Source organism: Phascolarctos cinereus, unplaced genomic scaffold, assembly GCF_003287225.1.
Source record: "Phascolarctos cinereus isolate Bilbo 61053 unplaced genomic scaffold, phaCin_HiC Scaffold_4;HRSCAF=312, whole genome shotgun sequence".
Classification (NCBI taxonomy): domain Eukaryota; kingdom Metazoa; phylum Chordata; class Mammalia; order Diprotodontia; family Phascolarctidae; genus Phascolarctos; species Phascolarctos cinereus.
The window spans coordinates 84,769,931-84,794,124 of record NW_027555847.1 but is presented as its reverse complement, the minus strand read 5'-3'; the positions used below and the strand labels follow the sequence as shown (position 1 = coordinate 84,794,124).

General features: G+C 38.3%; 1 protein-coding gene across 1 annotated transcript in view; it reads left to right on the top strand.

Annotated features, from left to right (window-relative positions):
• Positions 1 to 24,194, top strand: part of DOCK3 (dedicator of cytokinesis 3) — a 512,545-nt gene that overhangs the window by 309,421 nt on the left and 178,930 nt on the right.

The following is a 24,194-nucleotide window of genomic DNA, read 5'->3' as shown; positions in this document are numbered from 1 at the left end:
TTCATGTATGGTGAGATATGATGCAAAAGATTCTGTAGGGAATATGCCTTCAGTTGTTTTTCCATTTATGAGAATAGATTGGCGCCACTTCATGCTTTCTTCCCCAGTTTATGTTGTGTCCAGCTGCAAATGCATACCTAATGATCATGCAAGATTGTTTTTAATTCAGTTTGTGGCCATAGATCAAAATAAACTAACTGACCCACACGGAAATTTAACTTATGCCCTTTGTCCTCACCGTCACTATTATGTAACCAACTTACCAAACTGGCCAAAAATGTCCCTATATGACTGAAATATGCCAAGTGCTTTTATCTTCTAATTTATTTTTTATTTTCTGACATAACATATTACCATTACTTCAGGGTTTCAAAAGGGTTCATCTGTGTTTTGTTGCCTCCACTGCCGCAGATCATATTTCCTCCTCCCCTTCAGTGTATTCATGAGTTAGTGTGACCAAAACTAAGAAATCATCACCTGACAGCCATCCTTCTAGTGATAAACCTATCCACACTGAAGTGACATAATCCTTAACAGAGAGATGCCCAGCATGACACGTATTCAGAGCCTCTACAGCTTTGTAGGACTTAATAAAGCAGTGGTCCCTACTGTCTTCAAATATAAGCCTGCATCCCCCCAACATAATAGTAGCTGTATTTATGCCACCTATTTGGGGGAGCTAAAACAAAATGGTCGTACTTGGTGCACGTATGAATTGTCTCTGTTGGCAAAGCTGCAGGTTTCCTTGTGATACAATGATTATTTAGTGGAGTTATACATTTAGAAGTTCTAAATACATTTTAAATCATTTGAACATGTCTTAATAATAAAGAATTCTATAACCTTTCAACCTAAATAGAAAAAAAAGCCAACTAGGTACTTAATTAAATACATCCTTCTCTTTTAAATTGGTGACATTGAAAATTTTGCTTCAGGAAACACAATTTTAGCTTCCCAATATGATCATGACAGCTCAATATTCCTTCTTTACAATATTCTTGGTGCCATCCACTATATCTTCAATAAGCAGTATCTCAAGGTAGCTCCTTAGATTTCCATCACCATAAAACTTTAAGCTTCTGTTATGGTTGGATGTTAACTCGGTCTTATATCACTTTCAAAAGTAATCTTCAGAAATCCCAGGGGATTACAAGAGTATTACGTAGGGCATAACTAATATTTACAAAGTAGAATTTATTTCCTCCTTGTATGTGGCTTATCAGAAGAATTGTTTAAACTACTATATCTCAAAGAAAATGTTGCCATGGACTGTCAATGTTCCTTTCCTCTTGAGGAGCCACAGTAAGCAATGGGGAAGCAAATTAATGAGAACACTGGACCCTTCTCCATTTTGAAGTCCTACTGTGTTGTTAGAAAATAAACAGCGGTGATTTTTCTCAATACATGTGTAAAAGGAAATGTTCATAAATCATTCCTGGAGTCTTGATTAAGCCTTACCTGGATCTATGAACTGAGATATTAAAAATTTGCCTGAGGCCACTTTTTGCCACCAGTGAAAATTGTCAAGTATACTTTGACAAGTTAGATTTACATGTGTCTCATGCTTAAAAAAAAAAAAACACTGTAAAGATCCTTCTGTCTTTTTGTTGTATTTTATGAGATCATTGTGTCAAGGAAGAGACATGTTAGAATCATTTTCATAAATACTGAAAATACCCTACAACAAGCCTTCATACAACAACAATAAAATGGTCAAATTCCTGAAGTACATACAGTTGGATATAAATTTAAGCCACACCTTATTTGTCCACATATTATGGAACTAGAACCATGGTTCTTATTGACTTTTATGTCCTTGAGGGCAGGCACCATGTTTGATACATTTTGTATATTCATAGGTACCTTGCACATAAAAGGTATTTTCAAGAAGTTTACATAAATCAAAATGGGAGATAAGTTTAGACAAGCAACCTACATTATGGGTGAGGCATAGGGGTTTAGATTTGATAAAACAGGTAAGTGGAATGATTCTGAGTTTCTGAGCAGTAGAAGGCATGAAAATGGTATTTTAAGGATATTTGCAACAGGAAACTATCCCTGGGCTATTCCAGTGGTATTCTTTAACATAAGCATTGTATAACCACATATAACTCTTTAATCATGACAATCAAAAAAGAAATTTCAATACATTAAGTGATGTGTGTGGCAAGGGTCCCTTGATTTTTTTTTCAAATCAACTAGTAGCAACTCCCTTCTTTGGTCTACAATAGGATCTCTTCACCTTTCTTTATATCATGGACCCCTTTGTCTGGCAAAGTCTATGGACCTTTCTCAGAATAATGTTTTTTTAAGTATAAAATAAAATATGTAGGATTACAAAAGGAAACCAAAGGTTGGTGAAAGTGAAGGTGTAATGTTTTTCCCATCCAAGTTCATAGAGCCCCCAAAATCTATTTATAGCGCCCCTGGTCTATGTACACAATCATAAAACTCAAAGCTCAGTCCCTCCATACATAACTCAGTCCCACTGTGAGGTAATGGGTTTTCCCCATCCCCCAAGATTGTTCCATGCGTGGCCAAACTTCCAGAGGATCAATGTTCAGTCAGTTTGGATAACTTAGCAATCTAGGCACTTAAGTTGGTCAGTGTCTTATCAAAGACAACTTGGGCCTTTAGCTCCATTGACGATCTGAATTGGATACTGATTCCTCCTCCAAGATCCCATTTCATCCCACAGCTATACAGCCATTTGCTCTGTTTTGGCCACACTTCTCACCTTCACTGCCACACACATTCATGTTGAAGGGATGCAGACATGGTATTAAAGTCTTAATATAGAAAGTACCCATAGAGTTAGAAGTCAGCTGCCTCTTTATGGTTTTTTTTCCTTCTTGAAAAGTCTCACACATTAGACAGTGTCCTAATCCATTTCCCCTGGACTCATTTAATCCTATCCATTCTTCAGCACCAAGTCTACAAATGCACCTGTTGACTTAGGAGAGCCTTTACTTGGTGGGCAGTGTTGAAACATTCTAGGGATTTACAGGTGAGGTCATGTAAAAAGCCTAGTGCTAATGTGCCAATGGATTCATGCTCTAGCTGGCAGGGAGGGAAGCCACAGCCATACTCCAAGCTACACTAGCATAAGGTATTTAGGACTCAAACAAAGGTGGTATAAAGGATATGGGGAGGACTTGGTGACAAATGAGCTACAGAAGATGAAGGAGAATTAAGACTCAAAGATAACCCCAGGGTTTCTGGCCTGAGATATTGGTGACAGAGAGAGGAACCAGTTTGGAAGAGTAGATGATGAGTATGATTTGGGAACATATAGAATCAAAGTAGAGATGTCATGTTGACAGATGGAAATACGTAACTGGAATGAATATAAGATGTGAGGGACAGAGAGGTTCTTTAGAGAGTTTGTGCACAAAGGCAATGTTGAAGCTCTAAGAAAGAATGCACTTACTTAGAGAATAGGAGAGCAGAGAGATAAAACAAAACAAAACAAACAAAGCCTTTAGAAATTCCACTTAAAGCTCCCAAGAAGAATTAAGTACTGACAAAGGAATGACAAATGCAGACGTAGGGAATGAACCAGAATAGTACCCTGCCTGAGAGACCAAGAAAGAAGTTATTCAAGAAGTAGAGAGTAGTTAATGGTGTAAAATGTTGTTGAGAGGTTAAGCAAAAATTAAGAAAAGGATTTAACTAGAAGTATCAGGAACCTTCAAGAGAATCATTTCAGGAGAGTGCTGAGAGTACCAGGATTATAGCAAGTTAAGAAGGAAACAAGAAGACAAAAATATTGAAATGGCAATCCAGAATCTGGTTTCAAGTCCTGGTTCTATCATCTATTTGCATTAAGTAAGATGCTTAACTTTTTTGAGTATTAATTTCTTCATTTCTTCCCAACACTTAAAATCTTCAAATTAAGATTGTGCTGGTACAGCCATTTGCCAGGGGAATGTTGTTAGGTACAGAGTGAGCTAAATTCTCTCTGAAGTCCCTTTGAATTTTGGATATTCTCTGATCCTTTTAACATGTAGGCAATAGCAAAAACCTAAATGTCCCACATGCTTAGCAGCAAAAAGAAGTGAAGATATACACCTCATGGGAAAAGTAGGCTAAGTGGAAGATACTTTAGGAGAGATGACCTATGAAAGAAAAGAAGGAAGGAAGAATTGGTTCTTAGCAAATGGTTACCTCTTATAGGTTTAAATGAAGCAGATACTTTCTATATAGGTATTGTTCTTCTGGAGCCTCAGAGGCTCCTACTACCATTCTGTAAATATTCCTTTTGGAACAAATTGAACCTGTTAGCTGTCATGAGGCCAGTGCGGCAGACCTGTTGGGCAGATTATGTGGGTCCTTTCGGCCCCTGGGCCCCTCCCCAGAAGACTTGTAGGGGCTTCTTGAGCAATAGATACAGCTCTGACCTTTGTAGCTGAATTAACATTGGAGTAATCCGCATCAATCACCATCATGGCCCAAATGACAGAGAAAATTAAGAGCAAAATTAATCATTACACTCATATAAACTAGGCTGTAGAAAGGTCTAAATATGCCATGGAATTGAGCTCACTGGGGTAGAGAAATGTAAAATTCATAAGGCTATTGAGGATGTTAAGAACTCCAGAGAGTTGGTTTCCTTCACTGAGGAATGGCTTTGCCTGACTTTTGTTTGATTTGCTGTTTTCTGAGGCAGAGTGAGGTAAAGGAAAAGAAAAAAAAAGCTTTTAAATCAAATGTAAAGTGACCTTTTTATTGTGCTGTCCAAAAATAATATTCTCATTTTCTTATTTGGTTGAGGAAAGAATTTTTGTAGCAATTGCCTGTGAGTCCCAGGGAATTCCATAGGAAAGTTTTCCTACCTCTGATTTCTCTCTTTTCCGCAGTCCAGCAGTGATGCTGTCTTTAAAAACAATACCAAGTTCCGGAGAAATCTTTCCTGAGCTGTCTCCTCTGACCAGTCCTTAAATGGCCCTCTCTTTGATGTCCTCCCTGCTTTAGCTCTTAGAACACTTGACCTTACTGAATAATTCAGCTCTTCTTACTTCTGTGCATATGGAGATATTTCGTTTGACTTGTGAAGCCATTCATGTGTCAAAATCTATTCCTGGCAGTGTATCTCTCCTCTACCCAATTATCATCTACTATTATAGAAAAAGGAAGTGTTTGAATTCAGTTGAAGAAATATTTATTTTATTGTGTGCAAAGCATTATGCCTTTTACTCAGGATGCAAAGATGAAATTGGTACAGGCTTGGCTTTCAAGAAATTTGCCTTCTAAAAGGTATATCAGGATCTTGAAACTCTGACTGCCAGGGTCTCACAACCTTTGGGAAGAGACATACCTAATATATGATTGTGATGGAATATGATTGCATTATAAGAAATGATGAGCAATACGGTTTCAGAAAATCTGGGAAGATTTATATAAACTGATGCAAAGGGAAGTGAGCAGAACCAGGAGACCATAGTACACAGTAGTTGTAATGATGATCAAGTATGAGAGACCCGATCAATACAATGATCCAAGACAAAGGACTCATGATGAAAAATTTTATCCACCTCCAAGGAGAGAACTGATAAACTTTGGGTGCAGATTAAAGAGAGTTTTTTAAACTTTCTTTATATATCTTGCTTTTTGGTTTGTTTGGGTTTGGGTTTTTTTTTCAATATGGCTAACATAGAAATATGTTTTGTATGGCTTTGCATGTCACATAATTTATAGCACACGCCTTGCCTTCTCAATGCGTGGGAGAGGGGTGATAAGAAGGGAGAAGATTTGGAACTCAAAATTTTTTAAATTAATGTTAAAAATAATTTTTTTAAAGAAAGAGGCACACTTAATAGTGAAGTGCTCAGAAAACATTGTCAGGGAGACAGCTATTAGTGACCTGATGACATCTCTCACATCCATACCCTCCCTTTTACTTCTGTAGCCACAACTCTAGTTTAGACCTTCATATTTTCTCACTTGGACTATTTCAATAGCTTCCTAATTGGTCTCCCATGCCTTGTCTCTTCTCACACTTGTCAGAGTAATTTTCCTAAAGTGCAGTCCCCTACTCAGTATTCTCTGTTAGTTCCTATCACCTCTAGAATCAAACGTAAACCACTCTTTTTGGCATCCAAAGATCTTTCAGCTTTGCCCCAAACTTACCTTTCTAGCCTCATTACACATCACCTTCCTTCGCACATTTTACTGTCCAGCCAAATGGAGTTTCTTATTATTCCTGGTACCTGGTATGACAGCTAGATGGCACAGTGAAATAGAGTGCTGGTCCTGGAATCAGAAAAACCTGAGTTCAAATTCAGATTCACTTAACTAGCTGCATCACCCTGGGCAAGTCACTTAACTTTTGTCTGAATCCATTTCTCCATCTATAAAATGGGAATAATAGTAGCATCTACCTCCCAGGGCAGGATAAAATGAAATAATATTTGTAAAGCACTTCGCACAGTGCTTTGCATGTAGTAAGTGTTTAATAATTGTTCCCTTCCTTCCTTTTTTCCTTCCTCCCTTTCTCCTTTCTTTTTTTTTTTTGCCTTTGCACTACTCATACTCTGTGCCTGCAATAAATTCCCTCCTCACCTTCAACCCTTAGACTCCCTAATTGCTTTCAACACTCAGCTCAAGCACTGTCTTCTACATCAGTATGGTCAGACTCATGTTTGGTGCCACTAACCTATACATAAGGATCCCTGAAGGCTGTGTATTGACAGTTTTAAAATGTAATGTTATCTATATTTTATTATATTTGTATTCATTCTTTCTGACTACAGGTGTATTTAATACTTTGTTTTTCCTGTTACATGTAAAAACTATTTAAAAACATTAGTTTTTAAAACTTTGAGTTCCAAATTCTCTCCCTCCCTCCCTTCCCCCCATTTGTATTCATTTTGTACAATATTTCCTATTTACATTTTAATCTGGTTTGGGCTGCACTGGGGAGTGTTGTGGGCCTTGTGGGGTCTAGGGTCCCCACTCTCAAAAGGAGCGTGTGACACCTCTGTCCTGTGTTAAGCCTTTCCTGATCCCCTCAGGGCCTAGTGATGCTAATACTTTCCTTCCTCAAAACACAAAAACAAAAATGTGTGTATGTGTATGTATGTATGTATATACATATATATATATATATATATATATAACATTTCTATTTATGTTTGTCTCCTCTGCTAGAATGTAACCTTCTTGAAAAGAGATCCTATCATATTTTTTTCCTTTTCACCACTGGGTCTAGCACAGTGCCATGCAGGTAAAAAGACTGAACAAAGCTAATGTTCCCTGGCATAGAACTAACTCTCTAATTTTCCTTTCTGGTGGCACTAGCAGCTCGACTGTGTAAGGACACCTACTTTCTCTAGATTTCTAACCTGGTTACCACCAAGCTTCCTACTTGAACCTAGAATTCTCCAAGTTTAGTTTGTAAAATTCAAATCAACTTCCTTCAATTTAGCTTAGAAGCCCGGGCAATCTCAAAGAAGGAAAAAGGGCTTATGGCCTTACAAGGGTTTTTGGCAACTGTGGCTGCCTTTCTATCATCTACATAAAAATTGCCCCTTCTTTCTGACGAAGTAACAAGAAGGGAGCCTACGTCTACACAAATAAATATGATGTGAGGTGGCACCTTATGGGGCAAAAGGGAGATCCATACAAAATTTGAGGAAGATGTGATTTCTTTAAGAAGCAAGACCTGAAAATGATAGGATTTTTATGAATCAAATACTTAATGTTGGCTGCCACTCTAATACATATTGGTTGGTCAAATAGCTTAGTGGAAATAAAAAAGAATAGTCAGTAAAGAAATTTGTTTCCTGTTTTCCCCTACAGAAAAATCTTTTAATTCTGTAAGAAACATATTGCCCTGTGAAATGTTTTTTTCTGACTTCTGTCTATATGTTTATTATTATAATAATAATTGCAACTGATATTTATTTTGTTCCATAAAGGTTGTAAAATACTTTTGTTATGTTAGTTTATTTAATCCTCAAAATAACCTGATTTTCTACCTTTTAACAACAAGAAGCTAAGCTTGGTAAAGTTAAGGCACTTATCCATGGTCACTCACACCAAAGGAAAAATTTGAACCTGTCTTCCCTGAGTCCAAGTTGAACATTCTTTCCACTAGACATGAAGTCTTGTCCCTATTTATAGCAGCTACTAGGTAATATTTAAAGCTATTTAATTAGACAAGAGTTGAGTTAAGGGTTATAGACAGTCTAAGAATTCTCTGATTTTTGACATGCTTTGTCTCAATCTTCACCTTCTGCCACCATCACTGCAGGAACAGAAGCAGACAACACACCCCTTAGGGCCACTTTGCTCTTCTTTATTTCATGTACTGCCTTGGGCATTAGGCAAGTAATTCAATAGCTAGTGACTAGCCTACTCATCACAAGATCATAAATAAAGAGAAAGCTGAGTTCCAGAGAGGTTGTGACTTACTCAAGGTCACATAGCTAGTACATAGCAGGGGGAGGATTTGAACACAGATCTCCTAGCTTCAGATTCAGTATGCTTTCCACTGCCTCTCCACACTGAGGTAGGATGGTCCTCTGAGAGTAATTGTGTTCAGTCACTAGGACCACACTCAAAGCCTTTCTAGCATGGCAGAGCCTGCCAGAGCTTATATTCTGCCAGCCTAGTCTGGGCTACCTCCATGCCATGATGGTACATTTGTGGAGGGCTATGGAGAGATGCATGGCAGTGAAACAGGTTGCAGCATATTACCAATGACTAATTACATACCTGAAGCGATGCTAAAAACATCATCAAAGAAGTGTGGCTGGGGGAAAAGGTGGAATAGAGAGCCCAATTACTCCATTGATATCCCCTTAACTTCAGGAAATTCAGAGGACAGTCCCAAGCTGTTGCGGGGGACCCTTTGTGGCAAATTTATCAGAGAGCATGGACCACTATCACAGAAGATGAAAAGGCATGAATAGGTTATGGTCTCAACCATTCACATCACTTTGCCCACATCAGAGAACTCACTGATCTAACCGCACTTGGATTCCTAGGAGAAAGGAGAGGAAAGCTGCCAATTCAAATCTGATTGCCTGAATTCCCCTCATTCCCCACCTTCAGAGAAACTCAAATATTTGGGGACTTAAGAGCTCATTCTTCTTTAATCAAAGACTAAGACATTTCATTGGATTCAAAAATTTTTCCTACCTCAAGGAGTCTGAAAATCCCTCTAAGACTGTTGTTGGTTTTTTCAAGTGAACAGTTAAAATTAGATAAAAATGTTGTCATCAAGCTACTTTCTAAACAAGGTCAAATTTGAAAAGTATGGAAAGAATTTGTTTTAAAATAGATTTTTTTAAATGAAACCACATCCTTTTAGTAAGATTAGGTCAAAACAAATTTATTATTCAAGTCCATTTGCTTCTCAGAAACATTGAAGAAATCTGCCTGAGAGGTAGAAAAATAAAACCTTCATGATAGACCACAAGCTGTGGCATAGAATTAAAAATGCATCTTTACTTATGATGATATTTCAAAAAGTATATGGCTTCTCATTTCATTCATCTCCCCCATTTTGTTTGCTTCTCTTTGCTCTCTTCATTTTCTCCCTTGATAATCTCATATATTGCTATGGTTTCAATTATTGCCTCTATGCAGATGATTTTCAAATCAATATCTCTACCTCAGACTTTATCCTTGAGATGAAGACCTGCATTTTCAGTTGCATGGTAAACAGCTCTACTTGGATATCCTATCAGAAACTTAAACTTGACATGTACAAAATGGAACTCATTACCTTTTTCCTAAACCTACCTTTTTCTCTAAAACTCAATTTCCATTTATGGCATTACCATCCTGCAGTTATCTGGGCTCAAAATTTCAGAGTCAAATTTCACTGTTCCTTTCCCACCCACCCCCCACATCCAATCAGTTGCCAAGTCCTATAAATCCTTCCTTTATAATATCCCTCCCATCTGTCCCCTCCTATCCATTCATGATAACACCACCCTAATTCATGCCCAAATTTTTCCATTCCTTGACTATTGTATTGGTCTCTTCTAAGTGATCTTCCTGCCTCTAGTTTTTCCCCAGTTCCAATACAGCTGCATGTAGCCACAATATTCATATAAAGAAATACAGAATTAAATGGAGGTTGGAGAAAATATTTGGATAAATATGGCTCTTTCAGAGAATTATGAAACAAAAGGAACTAGGGCAAGATACATGGGGGAGAAGTGTGGCATTCCAGTAAGCCTTAGGGAAAGAGCCCAAAATCAAGCTGAATCCAATTCTCTTCCCCTAGAAGTCACTTGGGTCAGAGACCTAGGCTAGTGAGCCACAAATTTCCCATGTGGGAGGAGACTGAGGCAGCTTTAAGATCCAGCTGTAAGGGAAACTGCCATCAAAGGAGAAAGAGTCAGAAAGTGAACAGTAGGGGGAAATAAAGAAAAAAGACTGAAATTACCAAACATCTCAGGAGGAGAAAAACCCAATGAAATACTTTGAGCACATGCAGAAAAACCAAAAGGGAAGATGTTACTATAGGAGGGGAAATAGCTTACAGGGGGAAAAAAAAGAGTTTGGACAGATATAATAAGTATGATAAGACAAAGGAAATTAATCAATACCTGGTGAGGCAGAGGACCTGTGGATTCTCAAGAGAACAATGCAACCATGGCAAGTTTTTTCTGAATGGTTTAAAAGAGAAATAAGATTTGTGAAATCCGAATATATGGTCTGCACAGCAGAAATATTTGTCAAAAAAAAATTAAATCTATGGTGGCAAGTCTCACCAAAGAAAAAAAAGAGAGCATAACTGATTGGAAATGCACATACATAGAAGTAAAGGACAACCTAGAAGAAGAGAAACAAACACAATAACATTAAAATAAAAATTGATCTCCATACAAGCAAAATACATTGATCTCAAAGAGGACACATAGAAACAACTTAAGAGTTATAGGTCTTCCAGAAGAACACAAGTCAAAAATCATAATGTAAGAAATGATATAAGAAAACTGCCCAGAACTTCTGAAGATAGAAAACAAAATGCCAATCAGAAGAACCCACAGTGCATCTTCAGAAGAAAAGAAAAACTCTGCACTGAAAACTCCAAAACACATAGTGGTTAAATTCAACAATTCCACTCATAAACAACAAATTCTACAAGTGACCAGGAGAAAGACCTTTAAATATAAAAGAAAGGAAATTCAAATGGCACAGGACTATTCTGCATACACAAGAAGCCACAGAAAATATTGGAATAATGTGGTCCAAAGAGCAAAGTTCAAGATGCAACCCAAAGTGACCTACTCTGTAAATCTAAGTTTAACCCTGAAAATTAAAAAAGATAGGTGCTCAATAAAAGAGGCTTTCTAAACATTTCTAGAAAGAAAACCAGAACTGAAGAACTTATTTGCTTCTCAAGCACCTCAGACAACAGAAATACAGGAAGGGCAAATAAATACAACAATGAGGGACAGCAACAACAAAATAACAATAGAATAACCATTAAGAATTTTTTTTCCAGAATGTATATACGAGAAGACAAGGAAGGAAGCAGAAGTCAAATAAAAGTGATGGTGGAGAAACAGGCCTAAAATATCATAGATTAAACCTCACAATAATCTGCCTACAAGTGAAGCAGTGTTTTGTTTTGGTTTTGGAGGGAAGGACAGAATGGGTGAGCCCATAAAAGGGGAGAGGAGAGAGAGTATAAGGGGAAATAAGTGATTTACCCTAATAAGTCAAAGTCTAACAATGAGAATATAATTCCTGTAGTATCTCAGGAAGAAGAGAGCCTACAGGAGAATGGGCAATGAGGCAAAGGAGGGGAGGAGGTAACTTAAAAGGGGAGAAAGAAAAGAGGAAACCTTGTTCCAGTAGACAGAGAGGTTCTGCTGATGAATGCTCCTGTGGGAGAAGAATAGGATTCTATCAACAGACTCCTATAAGAGGAAGGAAGAATCTGACAATGGGCATTATCCACAGGGATTTGGTGCTTAGAAAGACCACTCATTTTGCCTCAGGAGGAGGGGAATCAGTGATCCTGAGGGAAACTGAGACCCAGGAAGGGCATGGACCCAGGAAAGAAGTTTTGAGGCAAATAATGGGAGGAGGAAGACCAAAGGGAGGTCAAATGATTAACTGCCCAATCAAGGACATAGGAAGATTCCTACCATGAGTTAATATCCTGTCTATCATTTGCAGGAATTGGTATTTCTAAGAATGAGATCTACAAGACAATAACAGAAACTCTTCAGAAGAGGGAACCCAAAATAGATACCTCAAAAGTTTTGATTCTATGAAGAATATAGAGAATAAAGAACCTAATACATATGAGGGTCATGGATCAAAGAATCAAATTCTAGAATAGACAGAAAGGGAAGAAAAATAATGAAGGGAATGAAGGAAAGAAATCCTTTTTTTAGAATAAGGCACAGAAAATGAAATTTTAAAAATTAATGGGTCTTTCCTTTGATTCTAGTGTCAATAGGAAGCCACCAGAGTTTATTTAATATAGGAGCTCTGACATAGAGCTTTACTTTAGGAAAATCATTTTGGCAGCTGTGTGGAGAATGGATTTGACTAAGGAAAGACGATATGAAGAGACCAATTAGGAGGCTACTGAAAGAAGTGATGAAGACCTGAGCTAGGGTGGTGGTGGGCTAGGTGACTAGAGAGAAGGGGAAGGACAGAAGAGACATTGTGGAGATAGAAATGGCAATATTTGGCTACTGATTGGGCATATGAAGTAAGGGAAAATGAGGAGGAAGGAAGGAAAAGAAAAAAACATTTATTAAACTGTTCCAGGTACTGTACTAAGTGTTTTACAAATATAATTTTATTTGATCCTGGGAGGTAAATGCTACAATTATTCCCATTTTACATTTGAGGAAACTGAGGCAGATAGAATTTAAGTGACTCACCTAGGGTCACACAGCTGGTAAGTGTCTGAATCTGGATTTGAACTCTAGACCCAACACTGTGTCCTGTGCCACCTAGCTGTCTAAGAGTCAAGAATAATGCCAAGGTTGTGAACCTAGGTGACTAGAAGGATGGAAAGAAAGCAGAGATTTCACAAGTGTGGGTGAGTTTGGAGTCAGGAATAAGATAATGTGTTCTATTTTAGACATGTTGAGTGTGACATATAATTCTTCCAACCCATCCATGTCCTCTCATTGTATATGACTGCTGTTCATGCCTTTCCATAAATCCTCCACTCAGTTTCTTCCCAACGTTCTAGGGCCTTCCACTAGATCTCTTGACACTGTGTGGAGACCAGTGGAGCTTGTTTACTGTTCACAGATTATATCTGACTCTCGCTCCTCCACCTGAGGACAGAGCAGGCCATGGAGAACTCTCTACCACCCTGCCTAGACCCCTGCACTTTGGAGTTGATACCCTGTGAGGCTGAGCTGATACACAGACCTTTCATTCCTTTACCAGCAAGGCCACTGAGTACAAAGAGGGCCAGAGGTGTCTCTGCCTGAGCTCAGCCTCTGTGATTGACAAACTCATCATACTTCTTCTCCTCACCCCTGTGACGGTGAATCATTAGCCGCATGGTGTGATACTCTCTCCAACTCCCCACTTTCCATTCTTCCATTCCCAGGTACCTCAGCCCTCTTGCTCTTGTGTACCACTATAGCCCTCCTCTCCTCCCTTTTTTTTTTATTTGGTTAGGCAATGGGTTTAAGTGACTTGCCCAGGATCACATAGCTAGTAAGTGTTATATGTCTGAGGCCGGATTTGAACTCAGGTCCTCCTGACTCCAGGACCGGTGCTCTATCTACGGTGCCACCTAACTGCCCCACCCTCCTCCCTTTCTTCTTTGCACTCTGGAGATCCCATTCTTTGTGTAACAAACTTCTCATTTTAGGTATTTTCTTCCTATTTGCATTCATGGAAATATGGCTTCCTAAGATGATACTGAAATCCTAGCCACCCTCTCCAGCCCTGGATATACTATCATACCTTCCCGGAGATATACTGGTCCTGAAGAGGTAGCGTGAATGTGACTTGATCTCCATGGCCACTTCCATGGCAGAAAGTTTACTCTCCATCACTCTTTTTTTGAGTTTATGTAATTCAAATTTAGTACCCTATTAAAATTATAGTAGCATTTTTCTATCAGTCCCCAGGAAATTCTCCCTTCCTTCTTAAGGAACTTAATACTTGGCTTACAGTTTCCCCATACACACCCCAAATCCTCCCATTATAGCAGGGGACTTTAGCATTAACATGAAAATTCCTTCAAACATCATTACCTTCCAATCCCTTAATCTCCTTGCCTCCTAAGACCTGCTCCCCCATTCCATTTCTGGCCAATGGTTGTACCCATGACCTCACTATCATCTACAAGTGTTACACTTCAGTCCTCAAAAACTCTTAAATTTATTAGATTATATATTAGATTATAACCTTTTATCATTCCTTCTCTCACTTTCCCTTTGACTTACCTCTTCTCGATGTAGGCTTCTTCTCTGGCACCGGCAATCTCTCCATCCTCAGACTCCTTTTCTGCTGCTTACCCAAGTCTTTCCCATTCTGAAAGAACATTCACGAGACCCTATAATCTCTGCTCTCTCATCTCATATCTCTCCTCCCTTTTATAGCCAAATTTTTAGAAAAGGCTGTCTACACCTGTTCCTTCCACTTCCTTCTCTCAGTCTGTACCACAGTCCTTCACAGTCTGGTTTCTGGACCTCATCACTTAATTGAAACTGCTCTTTCCAGAGTCACCAGTAATGTTTCATTGCCAAATTTCATGGTCTTTTCTCAATCTTCACACTTCTTCACCTCTCTGCGACATCTGAAACTGTTAACCACCTTCTCATCCCAAACATTCTCTCCTCTATGGATTTTTGTAACTGCCCTCTCTTCATTCTTCTCCTCCCTATCTCACCACTCTTTTTCAGTCTCTTTTGTCGATTTCTCATTGATGATATCTCTCCTGACTGCATATTTCAAGGCTGTGTCCAGCCCCTTTCTCTCTCCACACTGTCTTACTTGGTAACCTCATCAGCTCTATAGATTTATCATCTATATGCAAATGCCTCTAAGGTTCCCTCTAAATCTGTGATCTTCACTTCCCAAATCTATTTATTCAGCCCTTCTATCTCTGACTACCAGTCATAAATCTCCAACCGACTTATGGATTTTGAACTGGATCTTCCAAAGGTATCTCACAAGCTTAACATGTCCAAAATTCAATGCATTATCTTTCCTCAATATACTACCCCCTTTAAAACTTCCTTATTGCCACTATCCTTCTGGGCACCAAAGTTCACAATCTTGGCATCATCCTTGATTTCTCGCTCTCTTTCCCACCCAACATATACAATCAGTTGGCTTTTTTTTTTCATTTCCACCGTCACAATATGTCTCAGATCATCATTCCCACTTACCAACGCTCACCCTATCCCAAGCCCTCTTCAATTCTTTCATAGACTATTACAACGACTTGCAGTTTAGTTTCTTTGCTTCAAGTCTGTCTCACCTCCAAGCCATCCACTATACAACTGGCAAAGCTATTTTCCTGAAGTGCAGGTCTGACTGTATCACTTCCCTCCTTAATAAATTCTAATGGCTCTCTATTGTCTCTAGGATCAATTGTAGGCTCCTTGATTTAGTTTCTAAAGCCATTCACAACCTGATTCCAATCCACCTTTCCAAACGTAGTTATTGCCCCTATTCCCACACATTATGATCCAGCCAAACCAATCTTGCTATTTCTCAAATATTACAGTCCTCCTCTATGCTTTTGTAGTATTTATCTCCCATTCTTGGAATGCACTCCTACCTCACCTTTGCCTCCTAAAATAACTTATTTCAGCTCAGATTCTAGCCAACACTTGCAAACTCCTAGATTCCTCTAGAGTCTGGCAATATGGCAGATCTTTAATAAACCTTGTCTTTGGCGGAAAAAAAAAAGAATAACTTTTTTCCTTGAAAACTTGGCTCAAGTGCCATTCCTACATGAAGCCTTTCCTGGTCTCCATAGCTGCTGATCCCCTCAAAAAAATTTACCCTGTCTTGATTGTGTACATATTTGATATATGCTTATTCATCCACACGTCTCCTACAACAGAATGTAAGTTCTCTGAGGGCAAGAACCATTTCATTTTTATCTTTGCATCTCCAGTGCTTAGCACATAGTAGTTATTTAGCATTTTCTTGTTTATTGATTGATTGATCCTTTATACCACTTGTTCTGTGTAATTTCTTGATTGGTAACATCCTGAAATCTACCCCTCCTCCTCATCATGGCACTCTGGTGCTCTTTAGGTAACCATAATTGTCAGTCCTTCAGAGACTATAGTATTCCAAGACCTGCAGTCATAAAGTATCACCAAAATAATATTAATGTCATATACTGATGGACTGGCTCTTTACGTTTTGTCAGAGATGGCAGTGAAGTCAGCACATTTTCTGGGACTTTGTGAGATTCTTTGCCAAGAAACATTAAAAAAGGTTCTGACCCCATTGCTATCCTGCAGGGCTTATTTTATTCTACTAAAGATTCCTCTATCATCACCACCTCCTGACCTTGGAAGAAGCTATTGTTATCAGAATTGGAGGAGGGCAAAACCCAATCAGTTTTCTTAGGAAAAAAATATAGAATGAAAGAAAAACTCTGAAACATTTAGCATGCAGACTATAAGGTTACAGGCAGCTGTACTTCAAAGAAAACTATTAACTCAATATGCAAGCAAAAAAAGATTATATTATAATAGAAAAAGATTGTATTATATAAAGATTAAACTGTATTTATTACAAAAGTTTCTTTTACTTTGGAAAGAAATCTCCCAAAATGGAGGCTGTACTTGTAGTTTCAATATACAATAAGTGATAAATGGAACCAAATCCATGCAGGGGATTGGAAATTAAAATAAATTTCCCAAAATACATACCTGACCCAGTCAAAAAAGCTCACAGTGGCTCCCTTTTGCCATGGGGATAAAATATAAACTCCTTGGTTTGTCATTTACTTCTCACCACAGTCCAGCTTCAATCTACCCTTTCAACTTTAGTTCACATGATTTCCATTCTTACACATTATGTTCCAGCAAAACTGAACTACTAGTTATTCACCAAACACCAAAAACCATAACTCACCTCCATACATTCTCATAGACTCCGTCTCATGCTAGGAATGCACTCTTTTCTCCTCTCTACCTTTTAGAATCCTAATCTCCTTCCTTCACTGTTCAGCTCTAGTGTCTTCTCTCTCTCTCTCTCTCTCTCTCTCTCTCTCTCTCTCTCTCTCTCTCTCTCTCTGTGTGTGTTGACAATCAGGGTTAAGTGACAGCTAGTAAGTCTCTGAGGCTGAATTTGAACTCATGTCCTTGTGACTCCGGGGCCGGTGCTCTATCCACTGTGCCACCTACAGTGCCTTCTCTTCTAAGTGGCCTTCCTTTATACCTCCAGCTTTAAGTTTCTTCTGTCAAGCTGTCCTAAAACTTTCTGCTTGGCTCTCTTCTTGGTCCCTCCCCATTACTGTCAATCTTGCACTGTACTTATTTGTGTGCATAGGGGATCATCCTCACCTCCAAATAAAATGTAGCTGAGGAACTGTCTTGTTAATCTTCATGTCCCTAGCACTTAGTACAATGCCTCGTACACAGTAGGAACCTAATGTATGTCTGTTGAATTTAATTGAGCAGACCACATACCTTTGGCCTCTGTCATATCTTGACCCTGAACCACATTTTCCCACACAGTTTTCACTACTCTTACCTTGTCCACCTAATTCACGCAAGAGTATTTATCTCGGGGTCCACAGATCCCCACAGGGTCCGTGGCTAGGTTTCAGTTTCCCATCAGTTTGGATGGGAAAAAAAAATATGTCTATATTTTCACTAACCTCTAACTGAAATGTAACATTTCCTTTAATTATTTAGAAACAACATTCTGAGAAGAGGTCCACCACCGCCCTTCTCCTCACAAGCGGAGGGCTCTTAGGACAAACATGTGCTTCGTTAGATTCCACTGCAAGCTTGACTCTCTCCCCCATCACAAACACGCCTGCATCCCTTCCTTCATGCCAAGCTACAAATGTGCAAACTCGGACTACAGTCATCTCCGGGCACTAAGTTAACAAAAACACCAGAGAGTGCAGGCAATGCTTTGCTTTCTTGTGCATCTTTTATTAAGGTTTTGTTGTTATTGTTTGTTAAAATGTAGTTAGCTCAGGTGACAGGTAGTAATTTTAGCCCATTTTATATTTCTATGGAAACCCAGTGAATGCAGAAATAGCTCGTCTGTAAGGCCTGTGGTGCCCCGTGGCTTGTCGCCAACAGAGGAGCTGAATCATTCAACAGCACTGAGCCAGAATTCACCAGGAAGCCAACTAAGTTGCCTAGGGTTATTTTTCAGAGCCAACCTCATTTCCCTCACAGATTTGGAGTGCCTTTCTCTAAGATGCCTTTGTAAAACATGCTCCACAACAGAATGCAAAATACTAACACAGATGGAGTCTTAGATCTGGGGTTATTTCAGGTCATCCAAAGCCATAAATCTTCATAGGATTTAGACCTAGAAGACACCTGAGAGATCCTTTGAGCCCTTCCTTTTCAGATGAGTAAACTGAGAGCTGGACAGACAGTACAGTGGAAAGAGCTTTGGTTCTACAGATGAAAGACCAGGGTTCAAATCTCACTTCTTTCTACCTGTATGACCTATAGGCAAATCACTTAACCTCCCCTTGACCTTAGTTTCTATTCTATAAGAAGGCAAGAAAGGGGCAAGCATTTATTAAGCACCTATGTGCTATGCACTGTTAAGGGCTTTACAGATAAATATGATCTCACTTGACCCTCGCAACAAGTAAGTGCTGTTATTGTTCCCATTTTACAGATGAGGAATTAGAAGCAGACAGAGGTTAAGTAGAAATTAAGTGACCCATTCATAGTCACACAGTTAGTCTATGTGCAAGGCTGCATTTGAACTCAAGTCTTTTCTGGGCGCTCTAGCTTCCTAATGAGGGCTTGGACTCAGTGGTCGCTTGAGGTCCCTTCCAGCTCTGGATCCGTGTTCTCATGATCCTTGGAAAAAGAGATTATCTCATTTTTTAAATTTGTATCCCACAGTGTCTTGCACATAATAAGAGCTTAAAAAATATTCCTTCATTTATTGGTTGATCCTACACAAAGTACTAAGTTGAAACATCTAGGTCTGGAGCCAAATCCAGAGCCCTCTCCACTCCACCACACTGCCCACCCCTGTAGAAATGGTTCTTCCTTCGGAATCCTCACGGATTCCCACCCCCACCCCTTGGAGAATGGGAAGCTCCTGAAGGGCAGGGACTGTCGCATTCCTGTCTTCCCGTTCTTGGCACCTCGTGGAAGGTCTTCCACATGGCAGGGGTTTTAACAACCATTTGAAGAGCTCTTAAACGTACTTTGGTCAGTTGATCCCTATTTGGGCCAGAGTTATGAAACATCTGCGAAGTAGAGGCAGTGCGTAGAGCATTGGGCCTGAAGTCAGGAAGACCTGTGTCCAGTTCCAGCCTCAGGCATTAGGCAAGTCACATAAGCTCTATCTGCTTCAGTTTCCTCATGCGTAAAATGGGGATAATAATAGCACCTACCTCCTAGGGTCGTTATGAGGATCAGGTGAGATACTATTTGTAAAATGCTTGGCAAACCTTAAATCACTATTTAAACATTAGTATTACCGTTGTACAAAATTATTATTATTGTTATATAATATTATTATTACAATTATTATATGCTGTTTGGGAACAATGCCTACAGGAGGCTCCCTAACAAGGCATTTGTGCACCCTATCACCCCCTGTTACTGTTACTGTCTGCCAGAGGCTTTGTGCCATCACTGGGACACATCTGACTTGGTTTGCCAAGGTCAGGATTTTCTGGCATTAAAATATGCTTTTATGAAATGTAATAATTTAATTATGACCCCATTATGCTCCCCATGTCCTAGACACTTCCCTAGTCCTATCCTGTTTCTGCCCACGGGTCTAATTTGAACAGCAGACCTAGATTCAAATCCCAAAGGCTGCTTACTAGGTGTGCGACCTTGAAAAAGTCATTTTTTTACTTCTCTAGGCTTTGGTTACCTTGTCTGTAAAATGGAAAGGCTAGACTAGGTGGTCTCTAAGGTCATTTATAGCTCTGTGATCCTGTGGAATGACTTTAGGAACCCCTCAAGGGCAGGGACTCTTTTCGCCTTTCTTTGTCTTCCCAGTACTTAGCATAGTGCCTGGTTCACAGTAGGCACTTAATAAATGCTTGTTGGCTTGATTGACTGATAGGAAGTCACAAAACTTTTTTTCTCAGTTTGATCAAGTCTCTCCCAGACTATCTTTGGTCAATATTGATTGAGCCTGAATAATGTGCTAAATTGATGATAAAAGATTTTGCACAAACAAAATTAATGGAGCTAAAATAAGAAGAAAAGCTGTCAAGTGGGTGAAAACCTCTTTATATCAAGTATCTCTGAAAAAGTTCAGTTTCCAAGATATATAGGGAATTGACACAAATTTATATGACAAGTCATTCCACAGAAGATATATGGACAAAGGATATGAACAGTGTTCCAAAGAAGAAATGCAAACTCTCGATAACCATGCAGAAATGCTTCAAATGGTTTTTTATTAAGGGAAATGCAAATAAAATAATAAATGCGTATAAAACAACCCTGCAGTTTCACTTTACACCCATCAAATTAGCAAAGAAGATGAAAAAACATAAATAGCTAAGGTTAGAGATATTGTGTGAAATTAGGCATACTAATACACTTTTGGTAGACTAGTCCAAACATTGTGGAAATTCATTTGAATTTTGTGGGAAAAGTTGTTAAATTGTTCATTCTCTTTGACTCAGCAGTAAAAGAAGAATGAAAGATGGAGTTAGAGTTCAATGAGGGTTTTAACCCTAACAGAGTGGATAATATAAAACAAAGGAGAACATTCAGAGTTTTGAATGCTAACTAATATATTACTCATTTATAGAACATGTTTAAAAGTAAGTGTTACCTCTTGGGCAGAAAGCAAGAAAGGAAGTTTTACCCTAATATGATACACTAGGTCACTATATAAATTTCTATTACCTGTGTATAATTGGATAGATGCTACAACTTGCTTCCTAGGGTGGAATTCTGTTAATGTATCTTTCCCATGGAGCTCATTTGGCAAAGGATATAGCTTCAGCCAGTTGAATCCTGTTAGTTTTTTATTAAACATTATAGACCTGTCTCTTGAGCTAGCTACTCTTTCTGCTGGCCCTCATGTGAATCAAGACTCTTTGATAAAGATTTTTTAGCTTTGTATAAAGAAGCCAAGGGCATTGTGGGCATAGTTTGAGGGTTTTCCCCCAATTAAGCATTTATTTTCTCTTCTTCCCACACTTCCCTTGAAAAAGAGAAAAGAAAAGAAAACCCTTAGAAAAAATGTCCATAGTCAAATAAAACAAATTCCCACATTGGTCATGTCCAAAAAAGGTGTCACATTCTGCATATTTAGCCCATATCCTGTCAGAAGGTAGGTAGTATTCTTCATTATCTAGAATCATTGTGGATCGTTGCATTGATCAAAGTTCTGAAGTCTTTCAAAGTTGTTTTTCTTTACAATGTTGTTAATATTACATACATTATACTCCTGGTTCCAATTACTTCAGTCTGTATCATATCATACAAGTATTTCTAGTTTTGGGGGCAGCTACATGGCCCAGTGATAGAGCTCTAACCTTGGAGTCAGAGGACGTGAGTTCAAATCTGGCTTCAGACATTGACTCTTACTAGATGTGTGACCCTGGGCAAGTCACTTAACCGCAATTGCCTCACCAAAAAAAAAAAAAAGTCTTTCTAGTTTTCTTTGAAACCATCTCTTTCATCATTTCTTATGGTACAATAGTATACCAAATATTTTTCAGCCATTCCCTGATTCATGAGCACTCCCTTAGTTTCCAGTTCTTTGTCACTACAAAAAAAAACTGCTTAAATATGTTGAATGTATAGGACTTTTTCCTTTTTCTTTTATCTCTTTAGGGTATAGGCCTGGTAAAGATATTGCTGGATAAATAGTTCCAAATTAATTCCAGAATGGCAGTAGAATTCACAGTTCTGCCAACAGTATACTAATGTGCCTATTTTCCTGAAATATCTCCAATATTTGTTATTTTAGAAGAAACTCAGTGTTGTTTTAATTTACATTTATCAAATTATAGGTAAGTTGGAGTATTTTTCCATGTTGTTATAGATGGCTTGGATTTCTTCCTTTGAGAATTACCAGTTCATATCCTTTCACCATTTATGAATTGGAAAGTGGCTTTTATTCCTACAATTTTGAATCATTTCCTTTTATATCTTGGAAATGAGACCTTGATCAGAGAAACATGCTACAAAGATTTTTCTCAGTTAGTTGTTCCTCTTCAATCGGATTTGTTTCTGTAAAAATTTTTTAAATTTCATATAATCAAAATTGTCCACTTTATCTTCTGTGATCCTATCCACCCTGTTTGGTTGTGAATTCTTCCTTTATCTATAAAACTGAAATGTCACTTCTTCCTTGCTCCTCTCATTTGTCTTTTTTTTCTTTTTTAAATTTTATTTTCATTTCCAGTTCTAAATTCCCTCTCTCTCCTTGCCCTTCCCTAGCCATTGAGAAGGCAAAAAGAAATACTGTATCTATTATACATATGAAGTCCTGCAATACATATTTCTACATAGCTGTGTTCTGGGGGAGCAGAGATGGGAAGAAGCAAGAGAAATAAGGAAACATATGCTTCAATTTATACTCTGAGTCTATCAATTCTCTATCTGGAGATAAAATTTTTCATCATGAGCCCTTCAGAGTTAATAAGTCTTTCATGGTTAATTATCTTTACAGTGTTGTTTTTTACTGTGTACCTGGTTCTCCTGGTTCTGCTCACTTTGTATCGATTCATATAAGTCTTCTCAGGTTTTCCTGAATACATCCCTCTCACTTGTTTATAACATAGCCTTTTACATCCAGGTTGTGTTTCCATTTGAACTCTATCATAGTATATGATTTCTAGAACTAGATTTCTAGAACTAATTTCTGCCAATCAGCTGTCCTGTTTCCTTGCAGTTTTAGTCAAATAGTGAGACCTTAACCCCAGCAGCTGGAGTCTTCAGGTATATTGAATATTAATACTTCAGGATATTGAGTACCTAATCTGATCCACTGATCAATGTCTCTACATTTTAATCAGTATCAAATTATTATAATGATAACTGTTTTGAAATTTAGCTTGATAAAGCTTTATAAAGCTTGATAGCTTTATACTAGTATAAAGCTAGTACTGTTAATCCTTTACTTTCTCACTTCTTTTCATTATTTCCCTGGAGATTCTTGACTTTTTATTCTTCTGGATAGATTTCAATGCTATTCTTTCAAACTTTGAAAAACCTTTTAGATGTTTGATTGGCTTGGCATTGAATAAGAAAATTAATACAGATAATGTTTTCAATGTATTATATTTTCTGGGCATAGAAAATCAGCTATCTCAATACAACAATATGCTTTTTCAGCACTTAAAGCCTGACAGTCAAAAACATCAATGCACATTGAAATACAAGAAATAGCCACAAATAAATGTTCGTTTAAATTAAATATGCAACATTGCATATAGACTGGGGTAGCTTTGTATGTGGAAAGATCTCAAGTGAGGTATGTCAGCTGCCAACAGAATGGGATAGAGCAGTAAAGAAAAATCACTTACATTTTGTAGTTGAGTTTCAGAGCCATTTACAGTAGGCTTCTCCTAGCAACTATATGACCAAAGGCAAAAAATTTAGCCTTTCTGGACCCATTTCCTCATCAGCAAAATGAGTGGGTCAAACTAACTGATTTCTCAAATCTCTTCTGGCTATCACCTTTTATGATGCAATAGCCATGCCAAAAAAAATTCATCCTCAGTCCTTTACCTAAAAGTGAGCTATAGCTCATTTTGAACCCTCTAAAATAGGATTCAGTTTAGGCATTTATCTTCACCATGCTTTCTGCTGAATGGTATTTGGATGTTTCCAGCATTCAGAGGACAGAGACTGTCAGCATTGAGGAGACCCCAAAGAATGTCCCAAAGGCTTCTTGCAGTGTCTTTTGGACAACACTAATTAAAGGACATAGCCTACCAAGGTAACTTCTTTGAAGGGAACAACATTCACTCGGAGGTAATAAGTTCTGATGTGTTTGTTTAAAAGTTAATTTTTAACAGTACTTTATAGTCAAACTTTGTATTCTATGAAGTTTGTAAAATTTACTCTTTC